This window comes from Aythya ferina (assembly GCF_964211825.1).
Source record: "Aythya ferina genome assembly, chromosome: W".
Taxonomy (NCBI): Eukaryota; Metazoa; Chordata; class Aves; order Anseriformes; family Anatidae; genus Aythya; species Aythya ferina.
The window spans coordinates 2,842,678-2,869,211 of NC_140313.1; the positions used below are offsets into that span (position 1 = coordinate 2,842,678).

The 26,534-nt window shown below is 51.0% G+C and overlaps 1 protein-coding gene across 9 annotated transcripts in view; it reads left to right on the forward strand.

Annotated features, from left to right (window-relative positions):
- LOC311426278 (atos homolog protein B-like) overlaps positions 1-26,534 on the forward strand; it is a 78,073-nt gene that overhangs the window by 586 nt on the left and 50,953 nt on the right. For 7 of the 9 annotated variants that reach the window (XR_014686648.1, XM_084502542.1, XM_084502541.1 and 4 more), the window contains exon 2: positions 2,928-3,017. The exons of 1 other annotated variant lie outside the window; for it this stretch is intronic. The gene's annotated coding sequence lies outside the window, so the exon portion shown is untranslated. Of the gene's footprint in view, positions 1-2,927; positions 3,018-11,063; positions 11,219-26,534 lie in introns of all 9 variants that reach the window. One more of the 9 variants, XM_084502543.1, reaches the window with a different exon arrangement.

The following is a 26,534-nucleotide window of genomic DNA, read 5'->3' on the forward strand; positions in this document are numbered from 1 at the left end:
CCCATTGGTATGTGCTGAGCTTTCCCCATCCCTGTTCCCTCGGCGTTTTCAGGTCTTGTTCCCTCCTGGGCTCAAGGAGAGGGGAGGAAGCTTCCTCTCTGGGTTCAGCTGGCCTCAGAGGGTGGGGAGGCACATCTGCACTGCTGTCTTCCTCCTTTTTGTCCAGCATCAGTGTTTAGTCCTGGCATGTTTCTGCATAGCAAAGGGCAGAAACACCCAAGCTTTTTTTTTTTTTTTTTTTTTTTTCTCCTGAGCCAGAAGATGGTTTTGGGGGGTGGGTATTGATCTGGCTCCTGAAAACTGATTTCCCTAGACTCCTGATGCTTCCCCAGCCCTGTACCTGCCCTTACTGCTCTATGCTTCCCCGTGCTTGTCCCCTTTTAGTGCTAGATTTGGTGGCATTGTCACGCACTATGTAGAAATCCACACCACCGGGGGGCAGGATTCTTTCTGGGTACAGAATGAGAAAACGCGTCATCCCTATGTATGTGACAGCAGGTGTAAAGGGAAGTGAAGCTGTATGGCTTAGAAAAATAGTATTCCAAGAGGATTGTCAGCATAGTTGTGATCAAGTTATCAAAGATCTCCCTGGCTGGAGGAATTAATGAATCACGTTTGAAGCAGGACAGGTGTGAAGGGCAACATGGGTGAAATCCCAAAGGGAGTCATTTGTATGTTAACAGATGGCTTGTGGAGGGTGTCATTGTGGGTGATTCTGCAGTGAAAATATTCTCTTGGAGGTTTTACCTGATTTCTTTCCATCTCACATCACAGCTGGGACCTCCAGCAGGTCATATGGGTCCCTGCACCCAGGTAACAGCTGTGTGTTTCTGGTCTGTTCTCCTGTTTGCAGCACCTGGCAGCTCTGCTTTCCGCAGTCATCTTCTCTGAGCAGCTCTTTTAGTTTGTTTTTCCATTTCTCTTGTGCTCACGGGTAAGCGAGCCAGGTTGCTATAACCTCCAGAGAACCGTGTCTCACAAAATTTAAGGTTTGCTCTAAAAACGGTTTTGACTGGAAGCTGCCTTGCACATCTTTGTCCTCTCTTTGCTACTTTCCTTCATAGTCTCCTTTTCTTGGCCTTGCCAATGCTTAGCTGCCAATTAATTTTCCCCCCTGTTTCTGTCACTGTTCGTTCCCATCTGATTGTAAATCCTATGTGAACAGTAGCTGAGTTCATGTGCTCTGCATTTCAGAGAGCTGCAGGACAGGCCAGTGGTCTGCAGCCAGAGCTGCCTGCCTGGTGGCCTACACCACCCCCAGCCAATCAGTGTGGTGGCAGAACAGCACTTGGAAGGAAGCCTGTGGAGAAGTCCTGCGTGCTGCAAGAAGCAGAGTCAGTGATTCAGCTGGAAGTGCTTTTTAGTAATGAATGCATGTCCTGGGCCTGGGATGATGCCAACACTGTGATTGTTGTTGGAAGTTAACAAAGACGCAAAGCACTTTGTGCAGGAGCTGAAGTGATAATCCAGATTTCCTGGCCTCAGCCCACTGGGGGTAATTGCTGTCTTCCTGGGAAGGATTTTTGCCAGTCCCTATCGGACAGATTGCCATCGCTTCCTGTGCGATGGCAGTATGTGGGTGGCAGCACTTCAGCTGTGTCAGGCAATTCTTGTTACAGGCATGCTCATGTTCACAGCCTTCCCTGAAAGGTGGTGTGGTAGAGCAGGGAATCAATGGAGGCTTTTAATGTTTATACAAACATATATATTTATACACACACACAAGTTGCTCTTAGCAGGGCTTGGTATGTATGTAAGTTCTCTGAAACCATAGTCCTGGTGACTTGGTGACCAGCAGCACAGCATCCTAGTGGTGTCTCTCCTGGGATGCTGGTGTGGGTTGACCTAACATTAAGCAAAAGCTTTGTGGGTGCCTTCACAGTTGTTTTATGGGCCAGTGCAGCAGGAAGCTGGTGTGTAAGTGCCTCTCTGTGTCATGCTGCAAAGGCTGAGCCCATACTGCTGCTCCTGCAGAGCAGAGCATGGCTGCTCAGCTGCCATTATTCAGGCTGCTGCTGTTGCTTCAGAGCGGTGCCCAGTGCAAGATGGCAGGCTGGGGAGCAGGGACTGCACCCAGCCAGCTTTTGCTGATCATCCTAGTGGCTAGGGGAGTATGAGGCCAGATTTTGGGGAGGCTGGTACTGTCCTGGTTTTCAAGGACATAGTTTCTGCACAGCACTATCTCTGGTAGTCTGTAATCGCAGCGCTGGGAGCCCAGGGAGGAGTCTTAAATGATGCCTTTGTGACGGTTCTGGCTGGCCTTGTGGAGATTTCTATAAAGCAGTTGTCGCTTTCCCCCTTTGCTGTAGCCTGGAAAATGCTACAGCGTTGGGTTTGACTGGGTCTCTTTGGGTTGCTGAGAGCTCTGAGTTCCCTCACAGCGGCATTTGGCCTTTCCTGCCTTGGCTCTGCCATGAGGTTTGGTGGGCAGCCTGGGGAGAGCACAGCAAGAGGTTGCGCTTGTCCCTAAACCATATCCTGGTGTGCACACAGATGAGCAGGCAGTGCCTGTGTGGTGGAGCAAAGCATGGCTGTTGAGGGTAGGGAGGAGCAAAGTCAAGGCTTCCCCCTGAATCTGGGGAAAGGGAACAGTGGCAGCAACCTCAGCAGCTGTCTCTTGGATCCAGCTCTGGCTTCCTGGGGGAAACAACCACATCTACCTGGAGTCACACAGGGCGATAACTGGAACCAGAGGGGAAGGTTGTAGCTGGAGGGGTGGCTTTAGCACAGCTAGGAGGTGCTGTGGGGTCTTCATGATGCTGGGGATGCTTGTGGTCCCTCGGAGCTGTGTGCAGGCCATAAAACTGCTTGTCTTGGAATATGAGCAATTGCTGACCAGCCAGCATCGGGGAGGTCATCTTGTGTAGGCAGGTTATTTCTCAGCTGAGTTTAATGTGTATCTCTGTACTGTGCACTTGTCTTTCCAGGTGACCCAACGCAGCCAGAATAAGCAGCTCCAAGGTCATGCTGCAGGTGCTGAGAGCTGCCTTTCCTGTCTGCTTCAGTCCTATGCCCAGGTTAGCACTCATTTGGTCATTACTGGTTTCTCTTCCTTCTTCAGGACAGTTTGAGGAAGGCCAGGAATGCCATGCTTTCCTCCTACCTCCCCTTGGTCCCTGGGGACAGCTCAGTACAGCAGGTATCATGGAGCTGCTCACACTGCCTGGGCTGGCAGGGTGGCTGAGGGAGCTTGGGTGGGTGTCACCTGTGCTGCTAAGACTGCTGAATGCTGCATGCAGTCAGAAGCTCAAGGGCGATGTATTTTAAACCCTTGGGAACTTGCTGTCTGTGGTGCTCACTGAGCTTGTCCTTCTGTTCACCAGCAGTATTGAGCAGGAGGATTTCCCAGCTGCTGCTCTGCTGCTTGCTGTCCTTCACTTGAAAAAACAGAGCTAAGGCTTCATCCAGAGCTCACTAGAGGCACGATCCTGCTTTCTGTCAGAACCAGTTGAGCTCTGCCTGTGTTTTCCCAAGATTTTGTACTTCTAGGAGGGAGCCTGGCTCTCAGCCATGGTGTATCAGTGAAGTGTTTCAGGAGAACTAGTAGTCTTGGTATTGCCACTGACCAGAAACGTGAGGGTCTTTGGGAAGGGAGCCTTCACCTATACTTTGGTTTTGTAGAACCACAGCGAGCCTCTCTTTTGGCCCAGAGCTCAGGTGCAATTTGGCCAGGAGAGGTTTTGTGGGGAAGCCGCTGTTCAGTGCACATGACTGCCCAGGCTGCACAGCTCTTCCTCTCAGTGTCAGCCAAGGAAGGCCGGGGCCAAGCCAGAGACAAGTGGAGGCTGGGCCTCAGGCCATCTTTTCCTTCCCGTTTTCTTCAGCCTGATGCTGAGGTGGAACCTGCAGGCAGTGAGGCAGGGGTAGATTCACCTGGGAAGTTAAAAGGAGGGAAGGAAGGAGTCCTTCATGCAAACTCCCTGTCACATGGTGTGGTAGCAGCAGAGCAGCCCCTTCATCCAGTTTCTTGTGGCAGTCACTAATGCTTGCTCCTTGCTGGGATCCTACATCTTTCTTGATGATGGAAAACAGATGTATTATGTGGCTACAACCAGAGAAGAGGTGTTTTGCTGGGGCTGCTTGCAGATCCCCATCCACCAAGCTCACAATATTCTCTTGGGGCTTACCTGTCTAGCGATAAGAGGCGTTTTAACACAAGGATCACCATGTTGGATCCACTTATTCTCTATCTGCTGACTGAATAGTTTAACACTTCCCAAGATGGCAAACCTCCTGTGTATGTGTAATGCAACAACTTTTCCCAGTACCTGGTTGTAGCATGAACCTGTTTTCTATGGCTTGGATATCACCTAACCCAGATGATATCAGTGAGTTTACATTTGGGCTGAATTAATTTTATTAGCTCAGATGAGTGCAGCTGGCAGCAGTCTGGTAAAGCTGGCAGACCCTTGGATAGACTTGCAGTGCCCCCATCAGGAAGGGGATGCAATGCTCTGCTGTCAAACTCAGAGCTAATAAGGCCGGGGTTAGATGTTCAGCAGAAAGTGGTCAGCCTAGCATCAGTCAGCCTGCTCTTTGCATGTTTGGGCTGCCATTGTCCCTTAGTCTTACTAGTAGGTCCTCTTTACACAGGAAACCTCAAGGAAATGCTGCTTCCCCTTCAGGGATGGGCCCTGGGTTCCTTGCGAGTATTGGCACTGGAGTTATGCAAGGAATCCCCTCTTTGCCCTACCATATCTGCTGCAAGTAGGGTGGGCATTCAAAGATCCTGTTCTTGAGAGTGTTGGGACAGCTGGATCCTTGTTCAGTTCTCACTGCTCCCAAGAATGGAGCAGAAGATCATCTGCTGGGGCTAATTTTAGGCCTCCAAATATTGCCGATTTCCCCCTGAGTTCCTATTTGTGTGCAATCCTGCTATGCAAGAGTCCTGTATGCTAGAGTGTAAAGATTTTGCAGGGACACAGTGTGCTGGGGATCGGGAAGAACTTTGAATTCCTCACTTACCTAAAGTGTCTAAGCCAAATCCTTTCCATATCAGATGTAGGTGTGACCTTCCTTTTTTCAGCCTTATGCCAGGCACCCTTTGGACCTTGCTTTGTGGGTGCCCACGCATTGTGTGCCTGCAAACCATCAGCTTTCCACCCTTTGCCTGCCAAAAACTTAGCATTCCTCTTGTTCACGGCAGTCAGTTCCTGTCACCTTGGATGGATGCATCCAGCAGCAAACGCAGTTTTCTGTGAAGGCTTGGGGTGTGGAAATGCTCAAAGACCCATGAGAGCAGGGCTCTGAACTTCTCTTCTTGGTTGGGTGGCATAGAATGTGCTGTTGACATCCTCCAAAGTCACTGTGTGCTGTGCTAGGCCTCCAGGCCTCTCCCTTATCTGCACACATGCAGGGCTTTTCAGCCCCTCTGCCCTTTCTGTTTTCCACCTGCTCAGGCGATTGTTGACACGTATTTCAGCCAAGCTGCGGTTAGCTCCAAGCTCTGCTGAGTTGTGTGTTGAGGCAAGATGTGGCTCTGGAGTTCTGGCCTATCTTTATTTTTCACAGAATCACAGAATTTCTAGGTTGGAAGAGACCTCAAGATCATCGAGTCCAACCTCTGACCTAACACTAACAGTCCCCACTAAACCATATCCCTAAGCTCTACATCTAAACGTCTTTTAAAGACCTCCAGGGATGGTGACTCCACCACTTCCCTGGGAAGCCTGTTCCAATGCCTCACAACCCTTTCGGTAAAGAAGTTCTTCCTAACATCTAACCTAAAACTCCCCTGGCTCAACTTAAGCCCATTCCCCCTCATCCTGTCACCAGGCACGTGGGAGAACAGACCAACCCCCACCTCGCTACAGCCTCCTTTAAGGTACCTGTAGAGAGCAATAAGGTCACCCCTGAGCCTCCTCTTCTCCAGGCTGAACAAGCCCAGCTCCCTCAGCCGCTCCTCATAGGACTTGTTCTCCAGACCCCTCACCAGCTTCGTCGCCCTTCTCTGGACCCACTCAAGCACCTTGATGTCCTTCTTATAGCGAGGGGCCCAAAACTGAACACAGTACTCGAGGTGCTGCCTCACCAGAGCTGAGTACAGGGGGACAATCACCTCCCTAGCCCTGCTGGCCACACTGCTTCTTATGCAAGCCAGTATGCTGTTGGCCTTCTTGGCCACCTGAGCACACTGCTGCCTCATATTCAGATGACTATCAACCATCGCTCCCAGGTCCTTCTCTGCCTGGCAGCTCTCCAACCACTCATCTCCCAGCCTGTAGCTCTGCTTGGGGTTATTGCACCCTGGGTAGAGGACCCGGCACTTGGCCTTGTTGAACTTCATGCAGTTGACCTCAGCCCATCAGTCCAGCCTACCCAGATCCTCCTGCAGGGCCTTCCTACCCTCGAGCAGATCGACACATGCGCATAGCTTGGTGTCATCTGCAAACTTACTGAGGGTGCACTCGATCCCCTCATCCAGATCATCGATGAAGATATTAAAGAGGACTGGCCCCAGCACCGAGCCCTGGGGAACTAGTGACTGGCCTCCAACTGGACTTGATTCCATTTACCACGACTCTTTGGGCCCGGCTATCCAGCCAGTTTCTGGAGAGCGTGGAAGATAGCTTCCTGACGCAGCTGGTTAGTGAGCCTACCAGGGGAGGTGCCCCGCTAGACCTTCTCTTCGCAAACAGAGAAGGACTGGTGGAGGACGTGATCGTCGGGAGCTGTCTAGGGCAGAGTGACCACGCAATGGTGGAGTTCACTATTCTTGGCGAGGCCAGGAAGGGGACCAGTAAAACCGCTGTATTGGACTTTCGGAGGGCTGACTTTGAGCTGCTCAGGACATTGGTTGGTGGAGTCCCTTGGGAGGCGGTTCTGAAGGGCAGAGGGGTCCAGGAAGGCTGGGCGCTCTTCAAGAGGGAAGTCTTAATGGCGCAGGAATGGTCTGTTCCCACGTGCCCAAAGACGAGCTGGCGGGGAAGAAGACCGGCCTGGCTCAACAGAGAATTGTGGCTTGATCTTAGGAGGAAAAAGAGGGTTTATAAGCTTTGGAAAAGTGGGCAGGCCACTAAGGAGGACTTTAAAGAAGTAGCGAGGCTGTGCAGGGACAAAATTAGGAAGGCCAAAGCTCATCTGGAGCTCAATCTGGCTACTGCCGTTAAAGATAACAAAAAACGTTTCTATAAATACATCAACACAAAAAGGAGGACTAAGGAGAATCTCCATCCTTTACTGGATGCGGGGGGAAACTTAGTTACAAGAGATGAGGAAAAGGCAGAGGTGCTCAATGCCTTCTTTGCCTCAGTCTTTAGCGGCAATACCGGATGTTCTCTGGATACCCAGTACCCTGAGCTGGTGGAAGGGGATGGGGAGCAGGATGTGGCCCTCATTATCCATGAAGAACTGGTTGGTGACCTACTACGGCACTTAGATGTGCACAAGTCGATGGGGCCAGATGGGATCCACCCAAGGGTACTGAGGGAACTGGCAGAGGAGCTGGCCAAGCCGCTGTCCATCATTTATCAACAGTCCTGGCTATCGGGGGAGGTCCCAATCGACTGGCGGCTAGCAAACGTGACGCCCATCTACAAGAAGGGCCGGAGGGCAGACCCAGGAAACTACAGGCCTGTCAGTTTGACCTCAGTGCCAGGAAAGCTCATGGAGCAGATCCTCCTGAGAGTCATCATGCAGCACTTGAAGGGGAAGCAGGCGATCAGGCCCAGTCAGCATGGCTTTATGAAAGGCAGGTCATGCCTGACGAACCTGATCTCCTTCTATGACAGAGTGACGCGCTGGGTGGATGAGGGAAAGGCTGTGGATGTGGTCTACCTTGACTTCAGCAAGGCTTTTGACACCGTCTCCCACAGCATTCTCCTCAAGAAACTGGCTGCTCTTGGCTTGGACTGGCGCACGCTTCGTTGGGTTAGAAACTGGCTGGATAGCCGGGCCCAAAGAGTCGTGGTGAATGGAGCCAAGTCCAGTTGGAGGCCAGTCACTAGTGGCGTCCCCCAGGGCTCGGTGCTGGGGCCGGTCCTCTTTAATATCTTCATCGATGATCTGGACGAGGGCATCGAGTGCACCCTCAGTAAGTTCGCAGATGACACCAAGTTAGGTGCGTGTGTCGATCTGCTTGAGGGTAGGAAAGCTCTGCAGGAGGATCTGGATAGGCTGCACCGATGGGCTGAGGTCAACTGCATGAAGTTTAACAAGGCCAAGTGCCGGGTCCTGCACCTGGGGCGCAATAACCCCAAGCAGAGCTACAGGCTGGGAGAGGAATGGTTGGAAAGCTGCCAGGCAGAGAAGGACCTGGGAGTGATGGTGGACAGTCGGCTGAATATGAGCCAGCAGTGTGCTCAGGTGGCCAAGAAGGCCAACGGCATCCTGGCTTGTATTAGGAACAGCGTGACCAGCAGGGCTAGGGAGGTGATCGTCCCCCTGTACTCAGCTCTGGTGAGGCCGCACCTCGAGTACTGTGTTCAGTTTTGGGCCCCTCGCTACAAGAAGGACATCGCGGTGCTTGAGCGGGTGCAGAGAAGGGCGACGAAGCTGGTGAGGGGCCTGGAGAACAAGTCCTACGAGGAGCGGCTGAGGGAGCTGGGCTTGTTCAGCCTGGAGAAGAGGAGGCTCAGGGGTGACCTTATTGCTCTTTACAGATACCTTAAAGGAGGCTGTAGAGAGGTGGGGCTTGGTCTATTCTCCCACGTGCCTGGTGACAGGACAAGGGGGAATGGGCTTAAGTTGAGCCAGGGGAGTTTTAGGCTAGATGTTAGGAAGAACTTCTTTACAGAAAGGGTTGTGAGGCATTGGAACAGGCTGCCCAGGGAAGTGGTGGAGTCACCATCCCTGGAAGTCTTCAAAAGACGCTTAGATGTAGAGCTTAGGGATATGGTTTAGTGGAGGGCTGTTAGCGTTAGGTTGGAGGTTGGACTCGATGACCTTGAGGTCTCTTCCAACCTAGAAAATTCTGTGATTCTGTGATTCTGTAACCCAACAAAGCGTGCACCAGTCCAAGCCAAGAGCAGCCAGTTTCTTGAGGAGAATGCTGTGGGAGACGGTGTCAAAAGCCTTGCTGAAGTCAAGGTAGACCACATCCACAGCCTTTCCCTCATCCACCCAGCGCGTCACTTTGTCATAGAAGGAGATCAGGTTCATCAAGCAGGACTTGCCTTTCTTAAACCCATGCTGACTGGGCCTGATCGCCTGCTTCCCCTGCAAGTGCTGCATGATGACTCTCAGGAGGATCTGCTCCATGAGCTTCCCTGGCACTGAGGTCAAACTGACAGGCCTGTAGTTTCCCGGGTCTGCCCTCCGGCCCTTCTTGTAGATGGGCGTCACGTTTGCTAGCCGCCAGTCGACTGGGACCTCCCCCGATAGCCAGGACTGTTGATAAATGATGTACAGTGGCTTGGCCAGCTCCTCTGCCAGTTCTCTCAGTACCCTCAGGTGGATCCCATCCGGCCCCATCGACTTGTGCACATCCAAGTGCCATACCAGGTTGCCAACCATTTCTTCGTGGATAGTGAGGGCCACATTCTGCTCCCCATCCCCTTCCGCCAGCTCAGGGTACTGGGTATCCAGAGAGCAACCGGTATTGCCGCTAAAGACTGAGGCGAAGAAGGCATTAAGCACCTCCGCCTTTTCCTCATCTCTTGTAACTAAGTTTCCCCCCGCATCCAGTAAAGGATGGAGATTCTCCTTAGTCCTCCTTTTTGTGTTGATGTATTTATAAAAACGTTTTTTGTTATCTTTAACGGCAGTAGCCAGATTGAGCTCCAGATGAGCTTTGGCCTTCCTAATTTTGTCCCTGCACAGCCTCGCAACATCCTTATAGTCCTCCCTAGTGGCCTGCCCACTTTTCCAAAGGTTATAAACCCTCTTTTTTCTCCTAAGCTCAAGCCACAATTCTCTGTTGAGCCAGGCCAGTCTTCTTGAAGTTCAACAAGGCCAAGTGCCGGGTCCTGCACCTGGGGCGCAATAACCCCAAGCAGAGCTACAGGCTGGGAGAGGAATGGTTGGAGAGCTGCCAGGCAGAGAAGGACCTGGGAGTGATGGTGGATAGTCGGCTGAATATGAGCCAGCAGTGTGCTCAGGTGGCCAAGAAGGCCAACAGCATACTGGCTTGTATCAGGAACAGTTTCCAACACAGTGCCCAAGACAGTTTCCAACCTCCACATCTCCCACCAGTCCTTCCCTGTTTGTGAAGAGAAGGTCTAGCGGGGCGCCACCCCTGGTAGGCTCACTAACCAGCCACGTCAGGAAGCTATCTTCCATGCTCTCCAGAAACCTCCTAGATTGCTTTCTCAGGGCTGTGTTGTGCTTCCAGGATATGTCTGGGAAGTTGAAGTCCCCCACGAGTACAAGAGCTGACGATTTCGCAACTTCTGTCAGCTGCCTGTAGAACTCCTCATCCGTCTCCTCATCCTGGTTCGGCAGTCTATAGCAGACCCTGACCAGGACACTAGCCTTGTTGTCCCTGCCAATCGTAACCCAAAGGGACTCGACCTTGTCATTCCCAGCCTCGAGTTCTACAACATCGAAAGGCTCTCTAATATAGAGAGCCACACCACCACCCCTTCTGTGCTGCCTGTCCCTTCTGAAGAGCTTATAGCCAGGCATTGCAGCACTCCAGTCATGAGACTGGTCCCACCACGTCTCCGTGATGGCAACCAAGTCGTAGCCTGCCTGTGTAAGACTTGTTTGATGGTATCAGAAGGAAGTTGCACGTTCTCCTGAGCTCCATGACTCATCCTGGATGAGGACCAAGGCTTTGCTAGCTTCTGCTATAATCATCAAGTGATGTAACCCATCGTGGTGGGCCCTATGCAATCTGGGGAAGGGCAGAGGAGGGAGGAGTAGCAGTGAGGGAAGCAGAGCTTTTAGAAATTTTGTTTTATCCATCTTGTCAAGTCACTAAATGAATTCATCTAAAGATACAGGCAGGTATCACACCTGAATGTGGCTCAGCAGGATCCTTTGTCTTTCCTTGCATCTTGTGCCTGTGTCAGAGAGGAGCTCTGCTTGCACGCTGGGTTGAGTAACTGTTTAACAGCACATAGCAACAGTAGACAACAGTTTTTAGAACATGAAGTAAATCAGGATCTTGTCTTCTCTTCAAGCCACAGCAAGGTTAAGTGCAGCAGAACAGAACCGCCTAAAGTGGAAATGGGCTAGGACTGGAAAGCAGAGACTTGGCTGCCCTAGAGACCTCCGCTGCGCTGCAGTGAGAAGAGCCTGGGACCTCTGTTTCCATCAAACCTGGTGCTACCACAAGGTAGAAGGAGCTGCAGGGGGCTCCCTGATGTGTGGAAAGCCACACATTGTGCTGCTGGCAACAGTGGGAGGCTGGGTAGGGGCTGCGTGTCACTGCGGAGATGCTGTAACCCAGGTAGGACAATGTGCCTGGGACCAGCCTGGGCACCGTGCCCACCCAGCGGGCTGGGATGGCGGCTTGTGGGGGCTGCCTGCCCCTGCCTCCCTTCTTCCTTGTGTGTGAGTGTGTTTTTTTGTGTGTTTTTTTTTGTTTGTTTGTTTGTTTTTGAGCACATCGAGGGTTTTCACCAGATCAGGAGGAGGAGGTCGATGAGGCCTTCTACAAGCAGCTGGTAGTAGCCTCACAATCACTGTTCTCATGGGAGACTTCAATTATCTAGGCATCTGTTGAGTAAGCAACTTGGCCAGGCACGCGCAGTCCAAATGGTTCCTACAATGAGCTGAAGACAATTTTCTGACACAGGTGGTGGAGGAGCTGATGAGGCGGGGGATGCTCCTGGACCTTGTCCTTACCAACTGGGATGGGCTTGTTAGGGATGTGAAGGTTGGAGGCAGCTTGGGATGCAGTGACCATGAGATGGTGGAGTTCAAGATGGAACTTGTTGGAAGAAGTAAGGCTAAAAGCAGGATTGCTACCTGTCGTGGTTTAACCCGGCTGGCAGCTAAACACCACGCAGCCGTTCGCTCACCCTCCCCCCTCCCTCTCTGGGACGGGGGAGAGAAATGGAAAGTGAAGCCCGTGAGTTGAGATAAAGACAGTTTAATAAGACAGGAAAATAATAATAATAATAATAATAATAATAATAATACAATGATGATAATAGTACTACTAATAATAATATGTACAAACAAGTGATGCACAATGCAATTGCTCACCACCCGCTGACCGATGCCCAGCTTAACCCCGAGCAGTCCGGCCCCCTCCCCCCGGCTAGCCACCCCTATATATTGTTTAGCATGACGTCAGATGGTATGGAATACCCCTTTGGCTAGTTCGGGTCACCTGTCCTGGGTCTGTCCCCTCCCAGCTCTTACTGCACCCCCAGCCTGCCTGTTGGCAGGACAGAGCAAAAGTCTGAGGTGTCCTTGGCTTGGTATAAGCACTGCTCTGCAACAATTAAAACATCGGGGTGTTATCAGCACTCTTCTCATCCTAAGCCAAAACACAGCATTCCACCAGCTACTAGGAAGAAAATTAATTCTGTTCTAACTGAAACCAGGACACTACCCTGGACTTTCGGAGAGCCAACTTCGACCTCTTCCGGGACCTGCTTGGGAGTATCTCATGGGCTAGGTTGCTAGAAGGCAAGGGTGCATGTGAGAGCTGGGCTACATTTAAGCAGCACTTCTTCCAAGCTCAGGATCGGTGCATCCCGAAGAGTAGGAAATCGGGGAAGGGGGCAGGAAACCTGCGTGGATGAGCAAGGAGCTCATCGATAAGATCAAAAGGAAGAGGAAGGACTATGAAATGTGGAAAAAGGGCCTGTCCTTTTGGGAGGAGTATAGATGTGTTGTCAGGGCCTGCAGGGGTGTGGCAAGGAAGGCTAAAGCCCACCTAGAGATGAGGCTTGCAAAAGAGATAAAAGATAATAAGTTTTTTTTGTTTTTTTTTTTTAAGTATGTAAACAGTAAAAGGAAGACTAGGGATAATGTGGGTCCCTTGCTGAACGAGGGGGGTGTCCTGGTAACGGAATACTCTGAGAAGGTGGAGATAGTGAATGCTTTCTTTGCTTCAAGGACTCCCCCTCCCGGGACTCCTCGACCCTGAAGGAAGGAGAAAGAGTCTGGGAAGTGGAGATCTCCCCCCTTGTTGACAAGGGAGTGGTTCGGGAGTGTCTGAGTGGGCTCAACGCACACAAATCCATGGGTCCCAATGGGATGCATCCACGTGTGCTAAGGGTGTTGGCAGAGGTGATTGCCGAACTGCTCCCTATCATCTTTGAAAGGTCCTGGAGAACAGGACAGGTGCCTGAAGGCTGGAGGACAGCCAGTGTCACTCCAGTCGTCCAGAAGGGCAAGAAGGAGGATCCGGGAAACTACAGGCCAGTCAGTCTCACCTCTGTCCCTGGAAAGGTGTTGGAACAGCTTGTTCTGGATGCCATCTCCAAGCAAGTGGAAGAGAAGAAGGTTATGAGGAGTAGTCAGCATGGATTCACCAAGGGGAAGTCATGCTCAACCAACCTCGTTGCCTTCTATGATGGCATCACCAGCTGGGTAGATGAGGGGAGAGCGGTGGATGTCATCTACCTTGACTTTAGCAAGGCTTTCAATACTGTCTCCCACGACATCCTGATAGCAAAGCTTAGAAAGTGTGGGATAGAGGAGTGGACAGTGAGGTGGGTTGAGAACTGGCTGACTGGCCGAGCTCAGAGGGTGGTGATCAAGGGTGCTGAGTCCGGATGGAGACCTATGACTAGCGGTGTTCCCCAGGGGTTGGTGCTGGGTCCGGTCTTGTTCAACATCTTCATTGACGACCTTGATGAGGGAATAGTGTCCACCCTCAGCAAGTATGCCAATGACACAAAGCTGGGAGGAGTGGCTGACACGCCAGAAGGCTGTGCTGCCATTCAGCGAGACCTGGAGAGGCTGGAGAGCTGGTCAGGAAGAAACCAAATGAGGTTTAACAAGAGCAAGTGTAGAGTCCTGCACCTGGGAAGGAACAACCCGAAGTATCAGTACAGGCTGGGGGACGACCTGCTGGAGAGGAGCTCTGAGGAGAAGGACCTGGGGGTCCTGGTGGACGACAGGTTGACCATGAGCCAGCAGTGTGCCCTGGTGGCCAAGAGGGCTAATGGGATCCTGGTATGCATTAAAAGGAGCGTGGCCAGCAGGTCAAGGGAGGTGATCCTCCCCCTCTACTCTGCCCTGGTCAGGCCTCACCTGGAATACTGTGTCCAGTTCTGGGCTCCCCGGTACAAAAAAGACAGGGATCTCCTGGAAAGAGTCCAGGGGAGGGCCACAAAGATGATACGGGGCCTGGAGCATCTTCCTTATGAGGAAAGGCTGAGAGACCTGGGTCTGTTCAGCCTGGAGAAGAGAAGACTGAGACGGGATCTCATCAATGTGTACAAATACCTGAGGTGTGGGAGACAGAGGGATTTGGCCAACCTCTTTTCAGTGGTTTGTGGGGACAGGGCGAGGAGTAATGGCCACAAGATAGAGCCCAGGAAGTTCTGTACCAACATGCGAAAGAACTTCTTCACAGTGAGGGTGATGGAGCACTGGAACAGGCTGCCCAGGGAGGGTTGTGGAGTCTCCTTCTCTGGAGATATTCAAGGCCCGTCTGGACGCCTACCTGGGCAGCCTGCTCTAAGGAACCTGCTTTGGCGGGGGGTTGGACCTGATGATCTTTCGAGGTCTCTTCCAACCCCTTTAATTCTGTGATTCTATGATGTGCTGTATGGAGGTTTGGTGTGTGGGATGGTGGGGAGGGGACAGGGGCTTGGGGGAGTGGAGACAAAGGAGGGGGGCAGCGGGGCATGCTGGGAGGATTGTTATGGTAACTCAAGCTTTTGGCAGCCTGCGCTGTGACGCCGGGTCAGCTGTGCATCCCACTGAGTTCCTGGCCCCCTCCTGCCGTGGGCTCTGTGCCCTACTGGCCCCTGCTGCAGCTGTCCTCCCCAGGGAGCAGCTTCAGGGCAAGTGGATGTGGTGCTTTGGCTTAGGCAGCATCTAGTTGTTCAGGTTGAAGCCTTGAGTTGCAGAGCAGACCCAGCCAGAGGGAAACAGGTCTTCTAAGCCCTCTCACTGAATCATGGAGGGCAGCATGGCATTCTTCTGCCCTTGCTCATCCTCAGTTAATCTATGTAAGTGGGTCCTGCTGTGCCTGCATCTTTCAAAGATTCTGGGCCCTGTACTGCACTGTCCATCTCGCACAGCTGGTTTGCCTTGCTGCAGGGTAGCTGTACTCTGATGGAAAGCAGACATTGATGAGCCCTGTGATATGGTCTGAGACCATCCTCTGGGCAGGTAAGGGAGGCATTGAGCAATTCTGAGGCTGCTTTTGGGCAGATCCCTTGCCAGAGGCTGGTATAGGGCCAGCTCCTGGTACTAAAGGAAGTAGGGAACATCATTGCCATTCATATGGCTGCATGGAGAGAAGAGGTCAGGAAGTCAGGCTCCAGCCTGGACATAATGAGTGTGACTGAGACCTGACCTGTCCTCTGAAAAGTGCCTAAAGCCTTGGGTGTGAGCCAGGGGACAGGATTAGCTGGTCGCAAGAACAGCTTGCCCATCTCGACATGGATCACTGTGTGAGCTGTAAACCTCTCTCATTACACCTTCCAAAGGTCAGTGCTTGCAGTGAATTACAGTGCTCTGCCCCCAGCCCAGCACGAGGGAGGGAGGAGTCTGCCCTGCCTTCAGAGGATGCTCTGAACTGATGCTGGTCAGATGTGGGGTTGTTATAGGATGGTGCATGCTGCTGTGGTGCCTGTGGTCAGGATTCATCTGGGACCAGGATGTTCCAGCAAAGCTGGAGGGGAAGAGATGCCCAAACAGCCCTATGTTCACAAATGTCATGGCACTTGCCTGAGCTCTGACCCCTCCTTCCAGCTCTGAACCAGGGTACAAAGCCTCAGAAATCCTCTTGGAAACCATTTTCACCATTTGCAATCCACCATAGTGTCTGTGTCAGGCCCTAGGGTGATTTTAAGACCTGCATGGGCTGCCCATCTCTGTCCAGTGCTGTAGTTCCAGCTGTCTTAAAGCTCCCAAATGAGTTGAACTTGTTTGTAAAAATGTGCCCTGGGCTCTAGACCCTGATGTTCCCAAGGGAGAACAAACAAGGAGGTGAAAACTGGACCCTGGATCTGAAGTGAAAGCTGCCTGCAGCAGATACCTGTGTGACCTGTTGAGTTATAACCATGTCATCTTTGAAGTGCTGCTCCCCAATTTTCTGTCTTGCCTCCTCACACTGCATTTTTAAGTGCAGCACAAAGGATCAGAAAAGCCCAAAGGCAGTGGGGTCACATCAGCTCCCGATTTGGGAAGGAGTTAGGTGTCCATACTGGAATAAACATTTAGGGAGTGGCAGCCAAGAGAGATTTCCTCTTGGCTGAGCTGCAGCGTTGAGGTTTGGAAAGTACTGTGTGGGTTACGTGCTGTGCTTTGCTGCCATTGCCTCAGTGGCTCTGGGACACGCACGCTTGTGTGGAGCCAGATGGGGACACTGTTGAGCAGCATCATTCTGACAAGATGGCCAGTGACCTTTTGGACATCAGGAGCAACCTTAATGGTGCTGCTGCTGAAAGACTGCTGGGTACTTCAGCAGGGACATGAAGAATTGTTGGGTCCAGAAGGAAACTTTGCCTTGGTGGGCACTGCTACCTGCATTCCCTAAATTGTGAGAAGATAGGCAAGTCCAGTGGTGCTGTACAGATTGTCCTGTCTGGAAGATGTGTAAAAAATAGTTTGCAAAAGACAACTCTTTGCTCAACTGAAACCTGGGGGAAGCATGTCTGGACTCACTGCTCTGGGGTTTTCTTGCTGCCAGACAGCAATTCTGTGGCTGTGCAGAGAGGGCGTAGTAAAAACAGCAGGCACTTGTGTCCTTTCCATACTGTGCTTCCCTTACTGCTGGGATTAGTCAAGCTGGGCCAGCAGTGTACAAAGGGTAACTCCTGAGGTCCTCTTTGCTGTGGCTGCCAGCGAAAGAAAGCGCTTGTGGCATCAAGTGACAGGTCTGAGCTTTGCTTTCAATTCATCTTCTAGGAGCCTGCAAGAGCCAAAAATATTAGCAGACTTTGAGGAACTGGAACGTTCTCATGCTTTTTGTCTTGGGCCAGTTGGCCTGCCTCTCCCTGAGGCTGCCGGTCTGGGTTCTAAAGCTATTTGCAGTGGTTTGTCCTGTCTAGGTGATAAAACTTGGTGGAGAGAGCCAGAAGTCATGGCACCAAGCTGCCAGCCTGAAAGTGCTCCTCTGGCTGCTGTGCCTGTTTCCTGCAACTGAAGGATTGTTTCATGGCTTGAATTTGTTGAGGAAGCAGGCTTCAGATTGGAAATAGCCTCTCCCTTTCTCCTGTGTATCTCTCTTCCTGGCAGCTCAGTAAGAGTGATTTATTATCAATAACAGCTCTCTTATACTGTTTCCCTACACTGTCTTACTGGTAGAGTAACTGAACAAAAGGCAGCGATGCTTCCGGTAGGGGAAGCTACTATCAGAGGCTGGAAGCAAGGAGGAGCAGTTTATCAGGAAATGCCTGTGTTCATTTCTTGGGAAGGGAAAGGCATCTCACCCCTGAAAGCTTCCAAAACTTGATGTCTCAGATGTGCGTTAAGAGAGAAATGAAAAGACTGCTATAATGTGATAGGGGATAATGAATTTAATCTAACATGTTGTGCCCTGGGAAGCAGAGCTGGGGCAAGGATATTGGCAGTAACATTATGCTTTGTGTGGCAACAAAAGCAAATGCCACCTGAATGCATGTCCCTGGGAGGGTGAAAGGGTTTGCTCTGCACAGTCCCCAGAAGGATGGAGCAAGGCAATCAGGAGACAGAAACCTGGGGGAAGATGCCAGGAGATCTGTAGATAAGCAGTGCCTGATAGCTGTGCATCTTCAGCAGCTTTGCTTTCCCATTTGGCAGATCTGGTGAACTGGATGGGAATGCTGAGCACTTAATCTCATTGTGGTCATGATAAATGCAACAGGGAAAGAGTAACTTCAATAGCATTAGTGAAATGTCTGAACTGGAGCCTAAATGATCAAATCTTTATCATTAGCCTCTGTTTACAGAGTAGATGGGTGGTGATCCAGCCCCCTACCAGCCTTCTGGGAGCCAGGGCACTCTTCTGTTTTATAATGCAATCTCTGGGTCTCTTTTTTTTTTTTTTTTTTTTGGTTCCTATGTAGTGTTACCTTTCTTGGCCAAGTTACATGCACCTGCTGTATGCTGGGGCTGTCAGAGGGCAGGATGCCCTAATGCTATTGGAGTGACTTCTTTCTTGAGGTTTGGCAGAAAGCTTCTGTTTTCCCCACATTTACTGATGGGTGCCACTGCAATTTCTTGCCCCTCCTGCAGGGGCACTTTGGGCCAGGCTGAGTGGTGCAGAGACCAGGAGCTTTCCATGCCACGAAGCTGCTGCTGTGATGATGTCCTCCCACTCAACACCCAGTGCCTCCCACCCTGTCCTGCTGCCCTGTTTTGTGGGGACGCACTGTGCTGGCCCTACAGCAAGGACACCTCTCACCCAAGGGCTGGCCAGTGATGGGGTGACAACCCAATGTAGGCCATACCATCCTCACCCTGCTCCCTAGTTCTGGGTGCTGCCCGTCTGCTCCTTTTCCCTGGGACAGGGACAGTATGCCATACATCAGTTTCCCTGTGAGGTGGGGAGGGACAGAATCAGACTGGTAAGGGGTGGAGGGGAAGTTGTAGCAGCTGGTAGGAAATAGTGTTTTGGGGTGCTGCAAGGTGGTCCTGCCCCATCCTGTCTACAGAGGTGGTGTTTGGGGGTGCTGTGGCACAAGCTTGCCTTGTCTGCTGTGAAGGTGGTGTTTTGGGGGTGCTGCAAAGCACCTCTGCTCTGACCCAGCCACGGAGCTAGCATCTTTGGGTGCTGCAGAGCAGCCCTGCACCATGCTGCCTTCTGTGCTGGGGATCCTGCTAGGCTGGGGAGGGCTGGTTGCATCTCCCATCCTCTCTGCTCACCCATGTGCAGGGTGTAAGATTAAGATCATGGATGGTCCTGTGGCCCTGCTTCTGCTGGTGTCCGATTCACAGGGTGCTGCTTGGGCATGGGTCAGAGCTTACCTGTTCAGGCCAGAGTCAGGAGTTCTCTCACCTACTTGCAGGCTGCAGCAGGAGCTCCGTGGCATCCCTCGTTGTCTGCTTTGCAGCTGCGGGCAGGAGTAGAGGGGTCCTTGCAGAAGTGATGAGGGGAGTGCACGGTCCCACTGCTTCCTTCCTCACTCCCATTCCTGTTGTGTGGCCCCAAATCTGCCTGCTTGTGGCACAGATTGTAATAAACCTGCTAAACTGGGGACAGACTGTACAGAGCCATGAACCCTTCCCACCCCTGTGTCACTGCAGCAGTGTGGGGCAGGGTCCTCACATGCACTGCTTGGGAGTTGATAGTATTGAAGATGAGGGTGAGGATGGTCAAAGGGGTCTTATTCTGTGTCCTGCCAGCCACCAGCAGATTGTCAGCGCAGCTCTTCCATAGGTCCCATGGTTGTCGGACCCTGCCATGTTTCTGTGAAGCACTTTGTATGTGAGGCAGTGCCCCAAGAGTTAAACCACAGTTGTGGGGCAGGGTTTGTAGCAGGAACAAAGAGGGCTTTTAAAGTTGGGACAGGAATAGAGGGAGGGGATTGAGCCTTTCCCAGTGTATTGAATTACAAAGGTCATGGAGACCCCTTTGCTGGGAGCCAGCAGCAGTTGAGGTCCCTGTTGGAAGTGGGGCAGAGAGAAAGGAGATTGTGGAAATCAGTGAGGGCAAGTTCTTGGGGAGCTTTAAGACCAGACTGAAAACTCAATTGTATCCCGAGATAAATGAGCACTGAACGCAAGGCTGGGAGGCTGGGATTATTTGCTCAGTTCAAACCTTCTATCCTGACATTTTGGTGTGGCTTGGTTTCGTTGTTTGGTTGTGTTTGTTGTTTTTTCTTTTCCTTATATCTCACTCCTTGATGTGAAAGTGTTTTAAGCTGTGCTATTCCCACCCCTGCTTTTGAGGCTGGTAGTGAACGTGTCAATCATCCTTTCTGCAGTGGAGAAATGCTTTGCTGCCTGGGGAGGCTGAGAGGAAAGGACCCAGCAGCACATTGAGGTCTCTGGGTACCCCAGTCAGGGTGATAACATGCAACTGAATTGATCAGGGTAAAAATAGCAGGAGCTTCTGTCTGGAGGAGTAGGGGGTTAAATGCAGGGGGACAGTCCTGCTGGGAAGGATCCTGGTGTAAAGTTAATTGGACCAAAGGAGGAAGAAGGAGCCCTTGTCTGCTGGAAGGAGACCAGCTTTTGATCCATGGGGAAGCAGTCAGGCTGTCTTCACTGAATGGACCAGTGCTGGGGCATCCAGGTGTCTTGTAAGCACTATACAAAAGTGCGGGGCAAGGAGGCACTTGCAACTGCCCAACAGGTGGCAGCTGGATTTATGGCATCACCCATGCAGCTAGTGCTTGGGCTGCTCCTGCCTGCCCTGTGCTGGTGAGTGCTGCAGGGTGAGCAGAGGGTGCAAGGCAATGCCTGCAAGGGAGGCCATCTCTAAAATGCAGAAGAGAGCCTGCAGGCACGTTTTGCTTTGTCAGAAAACTTCTAAATGCCTGCCCAGGCTAAAAGTGGATTTTTGCATGTGTAGTTCAGCAGGAAAGCCTAAGTCTGGCTGCTTTCCTATTGTAATAAATGGCTCAGTCTTCAAAATAGGATTACAATCAAAGTTTACAATTTATTAAAGGAATAGAGGTAAGCAAACAGCGCTGGGTGCGCCGGGAGTCTCTGCTCCACCAAGACGCACACCAGTTACATCAAGCAGCTGATTTTTATGCTCCTAGGCTAATACATATTCATTACTACTTCTAGAAAAGGCAGGGTAATTAGTTTCCGGAATCCAAACCCTCCTACTGGAGCATGCGTATCAGTCTCCGGTGGTCCCTCTGGGAGTCTCTGGGGGTCTCTCGTGCTGAAGGCTCATAGTCTTCCTCCCTCTTGTCCTTCTCCTTTGTCCAACTTGGCTGTATGTCAGAGACTTGTGCAGTGTCCCCTGCAAGCTTTGTCTTTTAGTCGTTCTTCAGCTCTCCCCGTCTCCTTAATCTCCTGGCCAGATATCAGAGACTTGCATAGTGTCCCATGCAATAGTCATAATAGTTAGCAGTTATTCTGAAACCCCCCAGATATCAGAGACTTCAAGGAAAGCCTACAAATACATTTCCCTTCAAGCTCTCTGTTGACACGAATTGCTAAAACATTCCTTTGCAAGATACAAGAACTATATACATTAACCACTCTGTTTTTCTTAGACTTGTGGTTATACAAGGGTATGTAAGACAGAAGGTCACATTCATCATACCATGCGGCCCTAGCATTGTTCCATACTGACACGAATCAGATGAACACATTTCACGATCCCCCATCTCCTTTTTCATGGTATTGATTCGTGTTTTCCTTTCCAATCAAGTCAATACTTGCTGAATTGATACCAACTGAGACCAATTTTGGATCTTTGTTTGTTTTTATTATCATCAGGGAATGGGTTTTCTTTCCCTGTTTCTGGGCAGCTAAACAACACATGGCCATTCGCTCACCTCCCCCCTTCCTTCTCTGGGATGGGAGAGAGAAACGGGAAAGTGAAGCCTGTGAGTTGAGATAAAGACAAGAAAATAATAACGATGACATTAATGATGATAATAGTACTTCTAGTAATAATGTGTATGAAACAAGTGATGCACAATGCAATTGCTCACCACCCGCTGACCGATGCCCAGCCTAACCCCGAGCAGTCAGGCCCTCCTCCTGGCCCTTGCACCCCCAGCCTGCCCGCTGGCAGGACAGAGTGAGAAGCTGAAACGTCCTTGGCTTGGTGTAAGCACTGCTCTGCAACAATTAAAACATCAGCATGTTATCAGCACTCTTCTCATCCTAAGCCAGAACATAGCATTCTACCAGCTACTAGGAAGAAACACCCTCATCATCAATCTCTAAACAGCAATTACTAAGGTTAAATTTTCCACAGACTTCTCCTTCTTGTGCTAGTAAATAATCCAAAGGTAGGCAATTTTGATACAAAGCAGTTCTCATCTTGTTATTTTGCTTTGCAATTATTCCAAGTGCATCTCCGGTTTTATTTACAACTATTTCTATTACAGCTTGTAACCTAATTATTCTATTAAGCATATATATTGGGGTCCTATAGCCCCAGGATCTGTCTTCTGCCCACGTAGCTGGATCATAATAGGCAAACAACTTCAATCAAGGGCTTGGGCCCGCTTTCAGGGTTGATTCGGGCTTGTGTTACCGTTCAGCCTGTCAAGGTGATCCAGCTCCTGGAAAACGAGTCACAATTTCATATGGGTTAAAAAAAAAAAAAAGTTTCTTATGTTATTTTCTCGGGACTACCCGATCTTAGTGTGGGAGAAGTCCGGTCAAGACCCTCTCACTTGGCAGTCAATACCCATAGGGGTTGCCTCCCTCAGTAGACCATACACACCACAGTGGAGGGTCCTGCCCTGGTCTTGCCTTCTCCCTTTCCTCCCTTCAGGCTTGTCCCCTTTATTTGGCATCCTTAATTCATGCAGAGCCTCGTTGCCAGAATAGTTCTTCCTTAGCTTGAGTTTCAGTTTCCCAGGAGCGGACTCAACCCTCCAAGTTTCGGTAGTTACTGGTCCTTTTATTCTGGATGCGTGGGTCCAACCCCTTTCTGCTGTTTCAGTAGTAAGTAAAACAAGGTACAATCCCTCCCATCAGGGGTTCAATGATTCTTCCCTCCAGGTGTTTATTAAGACCTTGTCTCCTGGTTGTATCTTAAGAATAGCAAATCCTAAAGGTGGTGTTTGAGCCATCATTCCAATTTCTCTTAGCTCTTGTAATCTCCTTCCAAGAGTAATTATATATTTCTGGATGCTACGATCCTCAACTAAATTGTTCCCTGGAGGCATCCCTTGAGAATAAGGCATACCATATAACATTTCATATGGAGATAATCCAGTCTCACTGTGTGGTTTAGTTCTTATGTTTAAAAGTGCCAATGGTAAGCATTTCGTCCAGGGCATTTGTGTCTCAATCATTAATTTAGCCAATTGTTGTTTTACTGTTTGATTCAGTCTTTCTACTTTCCCTGAGCTTTGTGGGTGCCACAGAGTATGGTATTCCCACTGAATACCTAATGATTGACATAATAATTTTATTATTTTAGAAGTAAAGTGTGTGCCCTGATCAGAATCAATGTACTGGATTATCCCATATCTAGGTATCAGGTGTGTCATGGTTCCGCTCGAGTGGGCAGCCGAGCTCCACCACAGCCGCTCTCTCACTCCCCCTCCTCAAAGAGGAATGGGGAGAAAATACAATGAAAAGGGCTCAAAGGTTGAGATAAGGATGAGAAGATCACGCAGTAATTATTGTAACGGGCAAAACAGACTCGGCATAGGGAGATAGTAAGATTTATTGCTTATTACTAACAAGCTAGAGAAGTGAGAAACAAAGGAAAGAAACCAAAAGCACCTTTCACGAATTGCTAAAACATTCCTTTGCAAGATACAAGAACTATATACATTAACCACTCTGTTTTTAGAATCATAGAATCATAGAATATCCTGAGTTGGAAGGGACCCTTAAGGATCATCAAGTCCAACTCTTGACACCGCACAGGTCTACCCAAAAGTTCAGACCATGTGCCTAAGTTCACAGTCCAATCTCTTCTTAAATTCAGACAGGCTCGGTGCAGTGACCACTTCCCTGGGGAGCCTGTTCTTTTTCTTAGACTTGTGGTTATACAAGGGTATGTAAGACAGAAGGTCACATTCATCATACCATGCGGCCCTAGCACTGTTCCATACTGACACGAATCAGATGAACATATTTCACACTATCCTGGCCTTTCTGCTTAGTGTCATCTGCGCTGGGTGCCCTGTGGGGCACAGCAGCAGAGGGAGCAGAAAAAGTTAGGGAAGGGATGGATGGCAGAAGCCTCCACTTCCCACAGCAAAGTGGGAGGAGAGCACAGCTTGTTTCCATCTTGATCCTCAGCTGGTGCAAGCCAGCCCACCCAGGATGTGTACAGAGGGCTGCAGGATGTGCTGAATCAACAAGAGCATCCCTTTGCACAGGGAGGTTTGATTGGGGCTGCCAAGACAATAGGGGTTTGCAGCTTGCAGGAAGGGTGAGTGCCAGCTGCAAGCCACATGGTGGGCTTTCCAATTTTAGTAAACTCAGATTTGTGTTACTGACCAGAAAAGGAAGCTTAAAACTTTCAAGCTGGGTTAGCAGGCACTTGGCCATTCAGCTCCATCCCTTGCCATGGGTACGCTCCCTAATCTAAGCTTTTATTTAAAGAAATTCCACATCTGCTCCTTACATTGGATTGGATGACCTTGGATGTGATTTTTTGGAACAAAGGGCTGCTACTTCACTGGGCTCTGTCTAGGAGATGGAAAGTGGTTCCAGGGAATGCTCCATGAGTGCTGGGTGCCAGCTCCAGCTATTTCATCTCCCTGGATCCTGGCAGAGAGGAGATGCTGGGAAGGGAACAGGCTCTGTTAACAGCCTCTGTCCTTGTGCTGGCAACTCCGACTGGGTCACTGCAGCCACCAGCTAAGTTAGCAGCCTTGTGGCTGCTCTATTTTTTTCAAGCACCATGAAGGGAGATGAGCACAGAGCCACTGTGGGAAAGGGGAACCCAGAAATGAAAGGTTTGGTTTGGGGCTCCTGGAAGTGATAACATCCTCTGTTGACCTTGGTAGATGGCTCATTGTCAGACTAGCAATCTGTATGCCTGCCCTTGTTAACAGGAACCGTTTCAGCAGAAGCATCAAGTTCATGTACTTCTTGCTGCTTAGCATCTGCATTCAGGAAGCCTGAACTTCTCCCTCTGTCGTTGCCCCAAATCCTCACTTCTCACACTGCCCTTTGACATCACCTGAGCAGCAGAACCATGTCAGTGACTTAAAAGTGGGTGAATAAATCTCTCTGCTGACAGTTCCCAGCTTGCTGCCCTGACCTGTACTGTTTCAAGGAAGTAAGGTCCTGTCACTATACTTTGGAAGGATGCTCTGCCACTCTTTAGCCACATGGGCTGCATAAGGAGGGCACAAGAGTTACAAGGGATCTCTGGTGTGGGAGGGATGTCAGAACTGAGAGCAGCGTGGCTATTTCCTATCTGATCCCCTCCCAGCCTGTCCGAAGGGTGCTGTTATGGATAGTGTGTTACACCTCTGTTACTCACAAATGGGGGCCATCAGGACACTGTTACCATCAGGCTCAAATCGGAGCAGTGCCCCTGCATGAGGGCATGTTCTTGTTTAAGAGCTCTGTAGGTTCTCTCTGCTCTTCTAGCCTCCACAGGGCTTATTGGGAAGCCCTTCTTTTCAGAGCCTGATTTAAGTATGTGCATTTAAATTGCTGAGCCTGTCCTGCTGGTGGCTGCTGGTTTGTTCAGGCGCTTACCCAGTGCTGTGACTTTGGTGATACCGTGACCATGGTGTTGGCTGTGCCTTTGGCTACACTGATAGCACATAGTGAGCACTGTGGATCTCCCACCCTGCTGCCCCTGGGGAGCGAAGCATCCTGATGGGAGCCTGCAGGAGAAGCCATGTGGCTTGTCTTGATTCTCTTTGCCCTGAGAAAGCAGATTTTTTCAGTAGGAGATGGATCCTCCAGCCACGAGGCTGCAGCAGGGAGAGGTGCAGCTCCGCAGCCCAGGCGTGTGCACACATCCGTGTCTTCCCCATGCGCCTTCTCTCTCTCGTGTGCTCCTTGACACAGATGGATGTGCTCTGCTCTGTGGAGCTGCTCCCCAGTGGGTGTGGTGATGGGTGATCTGCCTTTTGTCACCTCTGGCTGCTTTGGTCCTTTCCAGAGGCTGAGGTCAGCCAAGGAAGCTCTCCACCCCAGAGAGCCAAACTGGGAAGAGGTGCAGCACAGGAGCGTGCATGTCGGGCTGCACCCAAGGCAGGTCCACCAGGTGTCCCTCCAGCAGCCAGAGGTGGGGTCAGGCTGCCAGAGGGCTGATAAAACCACCGGGTTTGTCTGGAAGGCAGCCTCAGAGCCCAGAGGAAACTTGCCCCCAGCCTCACTCCTTATCTTGGCCATGCTCATGCATGGCAGCGTTCCCGCTCTTGGCTGGCCCTGCTGCTGCCCTGACATGGCCTTGAGCCAGCAGTGTTGGCGCTGCGGGAGAAGTGGGGTTTGGCACCGGTTCTCCTGCCTTGTTTGCTGCCTCACAGAGTTTGTGGCATTGCCCTGACACCTGTGGCTGGCCATGGTAAAAATGGGTGAGTCAGGCAGGAAGAGGGGTTGAGTCAGAGGGGAGTGAAGTCAGCAGGAAGCAGAAGGCAGGTGCTGTCCCAGGACTGGGCTTTCGGGGAGCCCAAAGGTCTGGCAGCCTGTGATGGGTACCCCTGGGATCTGGGGAAGCCTGAGGGCTCTGGCAGCAGAGTGATGGAGACAGGACAGGATCCGTCTCGGCCATGTGCCGCACCAGGCCTGGGTGAGTGCCTTACCAGATCCCTGCTCACATCTTGCTGCCAGTATGTCAGTGTCCTTGGAGGTGCTGCCAGGAGGGACCGGAGATGAGTGCCGCAGGGGAGCAGAGTGGTGGCAGGGTATCCCAACCTCCGGTGAGCAGGGTGAATCCTTCTCCCAGGAGACAGTGGGTCACACAG